Here is a 12,835-nt window from a genome sequence, read left to right as displayed (position 1 = left end):
ACTTGGCTGCCAATGGCGCCATTTTTAAAGTAGACCCCCTATCCCTCCATAAAGAGTACCTGTCACAACATGTTACTGTCACAAAGGATGTTTACATTCCTTGTGACAGCAATAAAAGTGATCATTTTTTTTGTTAAGTGACAATGTAAAAAAATCAAATAAATAAAAATAAATAATAATTAAAAAAAAAATGTAAAGCGCCCACGTCCCCTCGAGCTCACGCAGCAAAGAAAACGCACACATAAATCGCGCCCGCATAGGTAGACGGTGTTCAAATCACACATGTGAGGTATCGCCCATGATTGTCAGAATGAGAGCAATAATTCTAGCACTCTGTAACTCTAACCTGGTAACCATTTTTTTTTTTAAAGCACCACCTAAGATTTTTAGGTATTGTAGGTTGTCGCTATTCCACGAGTGTGTGCAATTTCAAAGCATGGTATCTATTTACTCTAAAACTGAGCTCTTAATATTTCCTCCCCCACATGCCCCTTCCCCTAACTTCTCTGCCAAGATCAATGGCACATCTATCAGTCCATCCCTACATGCCAGGGTGCTAGGGGTAACCTTAGACTCTGAACTGTCCTTTCAGGCCCACTTACAATCCCTGTCCAAATCATGCCGCCTTAGCCTCCGCAACATTTCCAGAATACGCCCCTTTTTAACTAATGACACCACGAAGCTTCTAATTCCCTCCCTAGTCATCTCTCGCCTTGATCACTGCAACTCCCTCCTCATTGGATTACCTTTACATAGACTATCCCCCCTTCAGTCCATAATGAATGCTGCTGCAAGACTCATCCACCTTACAAACCATTCAGTGTCCTCCACCCCTCTCTGCCAATCCCTCCATTGGCTTCCACTCACCCAACGAATAAAATTCAAAGTGCTAACAATAATTTACAAAGCCATCCATAACTCTGCCCCAAGCTACATCACTAACCTAGTCCCGAAATACCAACCAAGCCGTTCTCTTCGGTCCTCCCAACACCTCCTGCTCTCTAGCTCCCTTGTCACCTCCTCCCATGCATTCTCCAGAGCTTCTCCCATCCTTTGGAGCTCCCTACCCCAATCTGTCAGACCGTCCCCTAATCTATCCATCTTTAGGCGATCCCTGAAAACCCTTCTCTTCAAAGAAGCCAATCCTGCTTCTAACTAACACTGTTTTACTTCCTCCATCAGCTCACCCCCCACAGCTATAACCTTTTGTATCAACTGACCCTTCCTTTTTAGGTTGTAAGCTCTAACGAGCAGGGCCCTCTGGTTCCTCTTGTACCAAATTGTAATGTAACTGTAATGTCTGCCCTCATGTTGTAAAGCACTGCGCAAACTGTTGGTGCTATATAAAACCCGTATTAATAATAATAACAATAAATGCATAAATGTATTTGATTGGGATTTTATGCGATAGACCAACACAGAGTGACACATAATTGTGAATTAGAAGGAAAATGATCAATGGTTTTTCATTTTTCAAGCTTTGAACATCTCATGGAGCACTGTTTAATCCATCATCCAAAAATGGAAAGAGTATGGCACAACTGCAAACCTACCAAGACACCTAGTCATCCACCTAAACTCACAGGGCAAGGAGAGCATTACTCAGAGAAGCAGCCAAGAGGCCCATGGTAACTCTGGAGGGATCCACAGCTCTGGAGGGAGAATCTGTCCACAGGACAACTATTAGTCGTGCACTCCAGAAATCTGGCTTTTATGGAAGGGTGACAAGGAGAAAACCATTGTTGAAAGAAAGCCATAAGAAGTCCCATTTGTGAGAAGCCATGTGGAGGACACAGCAAACATGTGGGAGAAGGTGCTCTGGTCAGATGAGACCAAAATGGAACTTTTTGGCCTAAAAGCAAAACACTATGGGGGTTATTTACAAAAGGCAAATCCACTTTGCTCATCAAGTGCACATGGAAGTGCAGTCATTCTAAATCTAAGGGGTAGATTTGAAATTAGTGGAAGCTCTGCTGATTGTATCATCCTATCATGTGCAAGCTAAAATGCAGATTTTTATTTTCCTTGCATGACCCCCTCGGATCTACAGTGACTGCACTTTCAGGTGCACTTGCAGAGCAAAGTGGGTTGTCCTTTAGTAAATAACCCCCTATGTGTGGTGGAAAACAAACATTGCACATCACCCCGAACACACCGTCCCTACCGTGAAACATGGTGGTGACAGCGTCATTTTGTGGGGATGCTTTTCTTCCACAGGACAACTATTAGTCGTGCACTCCAGAAATCTGGCTTTTATGGAAGGGTGACAAGGAGAAAACCATTGTTGAAAGAAAGCCATAAGAAGTCCCATTTGTGAGAAGCCATGTGGGGGACACAGCAAACGTGGGAGAAGGTGCTCTGGTCAGATGAGACCAAAATGGAACTTTTTGGCCTAAAAAGCAAAACACTATGGGGGTTATTTACAAAAGTAAAATCCCCTTTGCTCATCAAGTGCACATGGAAGTGTAGTCACTCTAAATCTAAGGGGTAGATTTGAAATGAGTGGAAGCTCTGCTGATTGTATCATCCTATCATGTGCAAGCTAAAATGCTGATTTTTATTTTCCTTGCATGACCCCCTCGGATCTACAGTGACTGCACTTTCAGGTGCACTTGCAGTGCAAGTGGGGTTTCCTTTAGTAAATAACTCCTGTATGTGGTGGAAAACTAACATTGCACATCACCCTGAACACACCATCCCTACCGTGAAACATGGTGGTGGCAGCATCCTGTTGTGGGGATGCTTTTCTTCAGTAGGGACAGGGAAACTGGTCAGAGGTAATGAGAAGATGGATGGAGTGAAATACAATGCAATCTTTGAAGAAAACCTATTAGAGTCTGTAAAAGACTTGAGACTGGGACAGAGGTTCACCTTCCAACAGGACAACAACCCTAAACATACAGCCAGAGCTACAATGGAATGGTTTAGATCAAAGCATATTCATGTGTTAGAATGGCCCAGTCAAAGGCCAGACCTAAATCCAATTGAGAATCTGTGGCAAGAGAAAAATTAAAATTGAATTGAAAATTGCTGTTCACAGACACTCTGCATCCAATCTGACAGAGCGTGAGCTATTTTGCAGAGAAGAATTGGCAAAAATTTAATTCTCTAGATGTGCAAAGCTGGTAGAGACATCTCTGAAAAGACTTACAGCTGTAATTGCAGTGAAAGGTGGTTCTACAAAGTATTGACTCAGGGGGGCTGAATACAAATGTACCCCACACTTTTCACATATTTATTTGTAAAACATTTGGAAAACCTTTTCTCATTTTCCTTCCACTTCACAATTATGTGCCACTTTGTGTTGGTCTGTCACATAAAATCCCAATAAAATGCATTTATGTTTTTGGTTGTAACATCACAAAATGTGGAAAATTTCAAGGGGTGTGAATACTTTTTCAGGCACTGTACAGTACAGTATATAGAATGTACAAGATATACATACATGGTGCAATACACAGTATATAGTTTGCAGTGTATACAGATATAAATACATGGTGTAATATAGTGTGTAGAATGTAGAGTGTATACAGATATAAATACATGGTGTAATCTATAGTGTGTAGAATGTAGAGTGTATACAGATATAAATACATGGTGTAATATATAGTGTATAATATGTAGAGTGTATACAGATATACAGTACATACATTTGTAATATACAGTTTAAATATAGAGTGTACAATCTATACTGATTTAAACATAGTGTAGTTTACAGTATAGTGATATAAATATGGTATAAAATAGAGTATATAGAATGTAGAGTGTATACAGATAAATACATTGTGTAATATACAGTATATAGAGTGTACATTATATACTGGTATAAAGACATGGTGTAATATACACAGTATATAGAATGTACAATGTATACAGATATAAATACATGGTGTAATATATAGTGTGCAGTTAATACTGATATAAATGCATGGTATAATATAGAGTATATAGAATGTAAATTGTATACAGATATACATGGCGCATATCTGTATGGTATAATATACAGGAAGGGCAGTATACAGTATATACATCTATTTCATGTAGCATGTATACTGATATAAATACATGGCATAATAGAGTATGTAGAAAGTATATACAGATATTCATACAGTATATAGAGTGTACATTGTATACTGATATAAACACATGGCACATATCTGTACAGCAGTAATATACAGGAAGGGTAGTATACAGTATATACTGTACATATATTATATGTAGCATGTATACTGATATAAGTACATGGTATACACATGTACTGGAGGGCAGTGGATGTATTTTGGCTGCGCTAGGCCGCTGTACCACCTCAAGGCCATATCCTAGCAACAGGGGTACCCTATTGTGTGATTGTGTGAAGAGAGCTTTGGAGTTGCGCAGTGATTGGACAAGAGGGCAGACCAGTGACCTATCAGAGCTGAGAGACTGGTATCCAGAATCACCTCAGTAATGGAGGGAACTGCAGGAAACAGGAGGATTTCTGAGGGAAGAGGGAATGCCTGCCCCTTCACTACCCCATTCCGAGCCTTCACCATGTAAGGGGCTATGGAGAACACTGACCACCAACGTAATGGGGCCCTTCATCACCGACCACCAATGTAATGGGGCTCTTCACCACCGACCACTAATGTAATGGGGCTCTTCACCACTGACCACCAATGTAATGGGGCCCTTCAATGACCACAAAGGTAAGGGGGCCCTACTCCACTGACCACCAATATAATGGGGTCCTACTCCACTGACCACCAATGTAATGGGGCCCTACTCCACTGACCACCAATGTAATGGGGCCCTTCACCACTGACCAGCAATGTAATGGGGCTCTTCACCACCGACCACCCATGTAAGGGGGCTCTTCACCACTGACAGCAATGTAATGGGGCCCTTCACCACCGACCACCAATGTAATGGGGCTCTTCACCACTGACCAGCAATGTAATGGGGCCCTTCACCACCAACCACCAATGTAATGGGGCCCTTCAATGACCACAAAGGTAAGGGGGCTCTACACTGACCAGTAATGTAATGGGGCCCTTCACCGCCGACCAACAATGTAAATGGGCATTACTGAAGACTATTTTGTCACATGGATGTACATGGAGTACATGGAGGTGGCTGTATAAGGTTGGGGTATATGTGGGGAGTACAAAGGGGGTATATAGGGTAACCCTGTAAACAGCTGATCTTCACTCTCTTGGAGACTTCCTGCAGAAGAAGAATGTTGGTGTCATCCATGTTGGCAAAACCCTTGCATAGAGCAGGTAAATATAACATGTTTGTTAGACAGACCCCCCTCCAGGATCCATTATACCCCATTGTAGTCTCTAATGGGGTCTGGTGGGGGCTCTTTTTAACAGTCTCTATAACAGAGGCCCTCTCTGTGTCCATTAGAGAGACCCCCCCCCCCCCCCCTCCAGGTCCCATTAGAGTACTCTGCTTCTCTTCTTGTATTTGTTTATTGTTTAGAGATCATGGGAGGATCCCAGGGTAACAAAGACTTCTTAGCTGAGGGGAGGAGTTACTAAGATGACCACGCCCACGTGGGGCCCCAGAAATGTCAGTGTGTATGTAGTGCAGGCTCTAGGACAGTGGTTCTCAACCTTTCTAGTGCCGTGACCGCTTGATAAAATTTCCCAAGTTGTGAGGACCCCTAACAGTAAAATTATTTTTGTAGCATGGGTTGTCAGCACCCGAGGCAAGACAAGTAATTTGCTCCCCTAACCCACAGACATTTAGTGTTCCCTTCCACTCCTACAATATTAAAACCCCTTATGGAACATTTTAGGATGTACCATTCTTTCTCTTTGTTCTCCTTTATCTTTCTCTATCCTAATTTCTTGTTTTGTTCCCCATCCCTCTCTCTAGCTGTTTTCCTTGTTCTTTCTCTTATTCTTTCTCTCCCTTTTATCTTTGTTCCTCCCCCTCCTTTCCTCTCCCCTCCATGTATTCTCTATTTTTATTCCTTCTCTTACTCCTGGGTAGGGGGAATGGGATCAGTGGCAATGCTGGTGGGAAGGTGGGATCAGTGGCAATGCTGGCGGGAAGGTGGGATCAGTGGCAATGTTGGCCGGAAGGTGGGATCAGTGGCAATGCTGGCAGGAAGGTGGGATCAGTGGCAATGCTGGCGGGAAGGTAAGATCAGTGGCAATGCTGGCGGGAAGGTGGGATCAGTGGCAATGCTGGCGGAAAGGTAAGATCAGTGGCAATGCTGGCGGGAAGGTGGGATCAGTGGCAATGCTGGCGGGAAGGTGGGATCAGTGGCAATGCTGGCGGGAAGGTGGGATCAGTGGCAATGCTGGCCGGAAGGTGGGATCAGTGGCAATGCTGGCCAGAAGGTGGGATCAGTGGCAATGCTGGCGGGAAGGTGGGATCAGTGGCAATGCTGGCGGGAAGGTGGGATCAGTGGCAATGCTGTCCGGAAGGTGGGATCAGTGGCAATGCTGGCGGGAAGGTGGGATCAGTGGCAATGCTGGTGGGAAGGTAGGATCAGTAGCAATGCTGGCTGGAAGGTGGGATCAGTGGCAATGCTGGCGGGAAGGTGGGATCGGTAGCAATGCTGGCTGGAAGGTGGGATCAGTGGCAATGCTGGCGGGAAGGTGGGATCAGTGGCAATGCTGGCCGGAAGGTGGGATCAGTGGCAATGCTGGCGGGAAGGTAAGATCAGTGGCAATGCTGGCGGGAAGGTGGGATCAGTGGCAATGCTGGCGGGAAGTTAAGATCAGTGGCAATGCTGGCCGGAAGGTGGGATCAGTGGCAATGCTGGCGGGAAGGTGGATCAGTGGCAATGCTGGCGGGAAGGTGGGATCAGTAGCAATGCTGGCTGGAAGGTGGGATCAGTGGCAATGCTGGCGGGAAGGTGGGATCGGTAGCAATGCTGGCTGGAAGGTGGGATCAGTGGCAATGCTGGCCTTATGGAACATTTTAGGATGTACCATTCTTTCTCTTTGTTCTCCTTTATATTTCTCTATCCTAATTTTTTGTTTTGTTCCCCATCCCTCTCTCTAGCTGTTTTCCTTGTTCTTTCTCTTATTCTTTCTCTCCCTTTTTTCTTTGTTCCTCCCCCTCCTTTCCTCTCCCCTCCATGTATTCTCTATTTTTATTCCTTCTCTTACTCCTGGGTAGGGGGAATGGGATCAGTGGCAATGCTGGTGGGAAGGTGGGATCAGTGGCAATGCTGGTGGGAAAGTGGGATCAGTGGCAATGCTGGCGGGAAGGTGAGATCAATAGCAATGCTGGCTGGAAGGTGGGATCAGTGGCAATGCTGGCGGGAAGGTGGGATCAGTAGCAATGCTGGCTGGAAGGTGGGATCAGTGGCAATGCTGGCGGGAAGGTGGGATCGGTAGCAATGCTGGCTGGAAGGTGGGATCAGTGGCAATGCTGGCGGGAAGGTGGGATCAGTGGCAATGCTGGCCGGAAGGTGGGATCAGTGGCAATGCTGGCGGGAAGGTAAGATCAGTGGCAATGCTGGCGGGAAGGTGGGATCAGTGGCAATGCTGGCGGGAAGTTAAGATCAGTGGCAATGCTGGCGGGAAGGTGGGATCAGTAGCAATGCTGGCTGGAAGGTGGGATCAGTGGCAATGCTGGCGGGAAGGTGGGATCGGTAGCAATGCTGGCTGGAAGGTGAGATCAGTGGCAATGCTGGCGGGAAGGTGGGATCAGTGGCAATGCTGGCGGGAAGGTGGGATCAGTGGCAATGCTGGCGGGAAGGTGGGATCAGTGGCAATGCTGGCGGGAAGGTGGGATCAGTGGCAATGCTGGCGGGAAGGTAAGATCAGTGTCAATGCTGTCCGGAAGGTGGGATCAGTGGCAATGCTGGCGGGAAGGTGGGATCAGTGGCAATGCTGGCCGGAAGGTGGGATCAGTGGCAATGCTGGCAGGAAGGTGGGATCAGTGGCAATGCTGGCGGGAAGGTAAGATCAGTGGCAATGCTGGCGGGAAGGTGGGATCAGTGGCAATGCTGGCGGAAAGGTAAGATCAGTGGCAATGCTGGCGGGAAGGTGGGATCAGTGGCAATGCTGGCGGGAAGGTGGGATCAGTGGCAATGCTGGCGGGAAGGTGGGATCAGTGGCAATGCTGGCCGGAAGGTGGGATCAGTGGCAATGCTGGCCAGAAGGTGGGATCAGTGGCAATGCTGGCGGGAAGGTGGGATCAGTGGCAATGCTGGCGGGAAGGTGGGATCAGTGGCAATGCTGTCCGGAAGGTGGGATCAGTGGCAATGCTGGCGGGAAGGTGGGATCAGTGGCAATGCTGGCGGGAAGGTGGGATCAGTAGCAATGCTGGCTGGAAGGTGGGATCAGTGGCAATGCTGGCGGGAAGGTGGGATTGGTAGCAATGCTGGCTGGAAGGTGGGATCAGTGGCAATGCTGGCGGGAAGGTGGGATCAGTGGCAATGCTGGCCGGAAGGTGGGATCAGTGGCAATGCTGGCGGGAAGGTAAGATCAGTGGCAATGCTGGCGGGAAGGTGGGATCAGTGGCAATGCTGGCGGGAAGTTAAGATCAGTGGCAATGCTGGCCGGAAGGTGGGATCAGTGGCAATGCTGGCGGGAAGGTGGATCAGTGGCAATGCTGGCGGGAAGGTGGGATCAGTAGCAATGCTGGCTGGAAGGTGGGATCAGTGGCAATGCTGGCGGGAAGGTGGGATCGGTAGCAATGCTGGCTGGAAGGTGGGATCAGTGGCAATTCTGGCCTTATGGAACATTTTAGGATGTACCATTCTTTCTCTTTGTTCTCCTTTATATTTCTCTATCCTAATTTTTTGTTTTGTTCCCCATCCCTCTCTCTAGCTGTTTTCCTTGTTCTTTCTCTTATTCTTTCTCTCCCTTTTTTCTTTGTTCCTCCCCCTCCTTTCCTCTCCCCTCCATGTATTCTCTATTTTTATTCCTTCTCTTACTCCTGGGTAGGGGGAATGGGATCAGTGGCAATGCTGGTGGGAAGGTGGGATCAGTGGCAATGCTGGTGGGAAGGTGGGATCAGTGGCAATGCTGGTGGGAAAGTGGGATCAGTGGCAATGCTGGCGGGAAGGTGAGATCAATAGCAATGCTGGCTGGAAGGTGGGATCAGTGGCAATGCTGGCGGGAAGGTGGGATCAGTAGCAATGCTGGCTGGAAGGTGGGATCAGTGGCAATGCTGGCGGGAAGGTGGGATCGGTAGCAATGCTGGCTGGAAGGTGGGATCAGTGGCAATGCTGGCGGGAAGGTGGGATCAGTGGCAATGCTGGCCGGAAGGTGGGATCAGTGGCAATGCTGGCGGGAAGGTAAGATCAGTGGCAATGCTGGCGGGAAGGTGGGATCAGTGGCAATGCTGGCGGGAAGTTAAGATCAGTGGCAATGCTGGCGGGAAGGTGGGATCAGTAGCAATGCTGGCTGGAAGGTGGGATCAGTGGCAATGCTGGCGGGAAGGTGGGATCGGTAGCAATGCTGGCTGGAAGGTGGGATCAGTGGCAATGCTGGCGGGAAGGTGGGATCAGTGGCAATGCTGGCGGGAAGGTGGGATCAGTGGCAATGCTGGCGGGAAGGTGGGATCAGTGGCAATGCTGGCGGGAAGGTGGGATCAGTGGCAATGCTGGCGGGAAGGTAAGATCAGTGGCAATGCTGTCCGGAAGGTGGGATCAGTGGCAATGCTGGCGGGAAGGTGGGATCAGTGGCAATGCTGGCGGGAAGGTAGGATCAGTGGCAATGCTGGCGGGAAGGTGGGATCAGTAACAATGCTGGCGGGAAGGTAAGATCAGTGGCAATGCTGGCGGGAAGGTGGGATCAGTGGCAATGCTGGCGGGAAGGTGGGATCAGTGGCAATGCTGGTGGGAAGGTGGGATCAGTAGCAATGCTGGCGGGAAGGTGGGATCAGTGGTAATGCTGGCGGGAAGGTGGGATCAGTGGCAATGCTGGCGGGAAGGTGGGATCAGTGGCAATGCTGGCGGGAAGGTGGGATCAGTGGCAATGCTGGCGGGAAGGTAAGATCAGTGGCAATGCTGGCGGGAAGGTAAGATCAGTGGCAATGCTGGCAGAAAGGCGGGATCAGTGGCAGTGCTGGGGGGAGTTCTGATCAGCCAACTTAGGTGTCTTGATCAAGGTCATCTGCTGATCTGAGAACTGTAGTGAGGACTTTTAATGGCAAATATAATCACAGGGGGTGTTACTCACTGTGTCTCTGGGTCTGTGGTGTCTCACAGCAGTGACACCTATGTCGAAATCAGGAGATAGGGTCTCCTCCATCCCCTCCCACTTCACATTCCTCACCAGTCAGCTGACCTCTAGTCTCTGCCCACCAGCCATGCCGTGAACTGAATTGGCGGATGCGAAGAGGCTGAGTGGGCGGCCCCGGGCTCCAGGGACAGCCTAACTGGGCAGCCGCAAAAAGGCTGGGAGAGCGGTACAGGCTTCAGGCACAGCCCAGGATTCGGGGACCCCTGGCAAATCGTCATTCGACCCCCAGGTTGAGGGTTGAGAACCACTACTCTAGGACCTGTGCTTAGATATCAGTGTGCATGAACTGTAGGATCTCCGACCAATACATAGATATCAGTGTGTATGTAGTGTAGGCTCTGGGACCCTTATACATATATCATTGTGTGTATAAGTATATAGTACAGGCTCTAGGACCCTTATACAGATATCTGTGTATGTAGCGCAAGCTCTAGGACCCTTATACAGATATCAGTATGTGTATATGTATGTCTTGCAGGCTCTAGGACCCTTATACAGATATCCGTGTGTGTATGTGTATGTAGTGCAGGCTCTAGGACCCTTAAACAGATATCAGTGTGTATGTATTGCAGGCTCTAGGACCCTCATACAGATATCAGTGTGAGTATATGTATGTATTGCAGGCTCTATGACCCTTATACAGATAGTGTGTGTATGTAGTGCAGGCTCTAGGACCCTTATACAGATATCAGTGTGTGTATGTAGTGTAGGTCTTAGGACCCTTATACAGATATCAGTGTGTATGTAGTGCAGGCTCTAGGACCCTTATACAGATATCGGTGTATGTAGTGCAGGCTCTAAGACCCTTATACAGATATCAGTGTGTATGTGTATGTAGTGCAGGCTCTAGGAGCCTTATACAGATATCAGTGTGTGTATGTAGTGCAGGCTCTAAGACCCTTATACAGATATCAGTGTGTGTATGTAGTGCAGGCTCTAAGACCCTTATACAGATATCAGTGTGTATGTGTATGTAGTGCAGGCTCTAGGAGCCTTATACAGATATCAGTGTGTGTATGTAGTGCAGGCTCTAGGACCCTTATACAGATATCAGTGTGTATGTAGTGTAGGCTCTAGGACCCTTATACAGATATCGGTGTATGTATGTAGTGCAGGCTCTAGGACCCTTATACAGATATCGGTGTGTATGTGTATGTAGTGCAGGCTCTAGGACCCTTATACAGATATCGGTGTATGTATGTAGTGCAGGCTCTAGGACCCTTATACAGATATCGGTGTGTATGTAGTGCAGGCTCTAGGACCCTTATACAGATATCGGTGTGTGTATGTAGTGCAGGTTCTAGCACCCTTATACAGATATCAGTGTGTGTATGTAGTGCAGGCTCTAGGACCCTTATACAGATATCAGTGTGTATGTAGTGCAGGCTCTAGGACCGGGCAGTGCAGAGTCAGCTCTGGCTGCAGCACTGATCGGAGGAGGAGGAGGAGGCGGTGCAGTAGCAGCCGGGGGGACACAGACAGCACTGAGGGGGACACTGGAGGAGAAGGAGGGACCCCCCCCATCCAGGACCGATCACTTGCCCGGGGTAAGTAGCCAGGGCTATCATGGATTGTACAGCGCCCCTGTATATGGGTGCGCCATGCGTGCTTTGCTAGGGGCATGGCAGATTCCTACCGGCAGAGCTGTCAGTGGGCACTGTGATGGAGGGCAGTGCAGGGGCTCCTCTACTCACCTTGTTCTGTCATAGTGCTGAAGGTGCCCTGTGTGAGCTGGCAGTACCACCCTGCCTATGTGTACCAATCGTCTCTGTCTGCCCCCTGTGTGTGCCATTCTCCTCTATCTGCTTCCTATGTGTGCCATCCTCCTCTGTCTGCCCCCTATGTGTGGTATTCTCTTTTATCTGCCCCATATGTGTGCCATCCTGCTTTATCTGCCCCCTGTGTGTGCCATCCTCCTCTGTCTGCCCCCTGTGTGTGTCATCCTCCTCTGTCTGCCCCCTATGTGTGGTATCCTCTTTTATCTGCCCCCTGTGTGTGTCACCCTCCTTTATCAGCCTCAGTGTGTGCCATCCTCCTCTGTCTACACCTTGTGTGTGCCATCCTCCTCTGTCTGCCCCCTGTGTGTGCCCTCCTCCTCTATCTGCCCCTTGTATGTGCCATCCACTGTCTGCCCCGTCTGTGCCACCCTCCTCTGTCTGCCCCTGATGTGTGCCATACTCCTCTATCTGTCATGCTTATCCTTCAGATCTAGCTCAGGCCTGGCACTGAGCATTGTCTATGTGCCAGGCATGCTAACCCTTTCCTGGATGGCCAGACTGGCACTGCCCAGCAGCAGCCATGCCTCTATCTGATCTAAGCACCCCTCCCCCCACCCACAATGACATTGGCAGACACTTTGCAGCTCTTGGCAGTGTGTGTATGTGTTGGGGGGGGGGGATAATTTGCCCCAGAAATGCCAGCGAGCAGTGAATGGCCCTTCCTCCGGCCCCGTGCTGAGCTACGGTATTGATCTCAGCCACCTGTAGCTTGTTGCTGCGCGGGGTTAAATGGGGTTACCGGCGCGCACAGCCTGTCCCCCACCCTCCATCCTTCTCTCTGGCACGGCTGGGGGTCTCTGGCGTTCATTCTGGATGGAGAATTTGTTTCCCGTGTGTGCTCTGATTTGGGGGTCTTTC

General features: G+C 48.9%; 1 protein-coding gene across 3 annotated transcripts in view; it reads left to right on the top strand.

The window, feature by feature from the left end:
* Positions 1–11,613: 11,613 nt before the first annotated feature.
* Positions 11,614–12,835, top strand: part of DNMT3A (DNA methyltransferase 3 alpha) — a 346,591-nt gene continuing 345,369 nt past the window's right edge. For all 3 annotated transcript variants that reach the window (XM_077489110.1, XM_077489109.1, XM_077489107.1), the window contains exon 1: positions 11,614–11,746. The gene's annotated coding sequence lies outside the window, so the exon portion shown is untranslated. The remainder of the gene's footprint in view (positions 11,747–12,835) is intronic.

This window comes from Lithobates pipiens, unplaced genomic scaffold (assembly GCF_037356315.1).
Source record: "Lithobates pipiens isolate NorthernLeopardFrog02 unplaced genomic scaffold, aLitPip1_a1.2 Scaffold_18, whole genome shotgun sequence".
Classification (NCBI taxonomy): Eukaryota; Metazoa; Chordata; class Amphibia; order Anura; family Ranidae; genus Lithobates; species Lithobates pipiens.
This window is presented reverse-complemented; position numbering and strand designations above follow the sequence as displayed.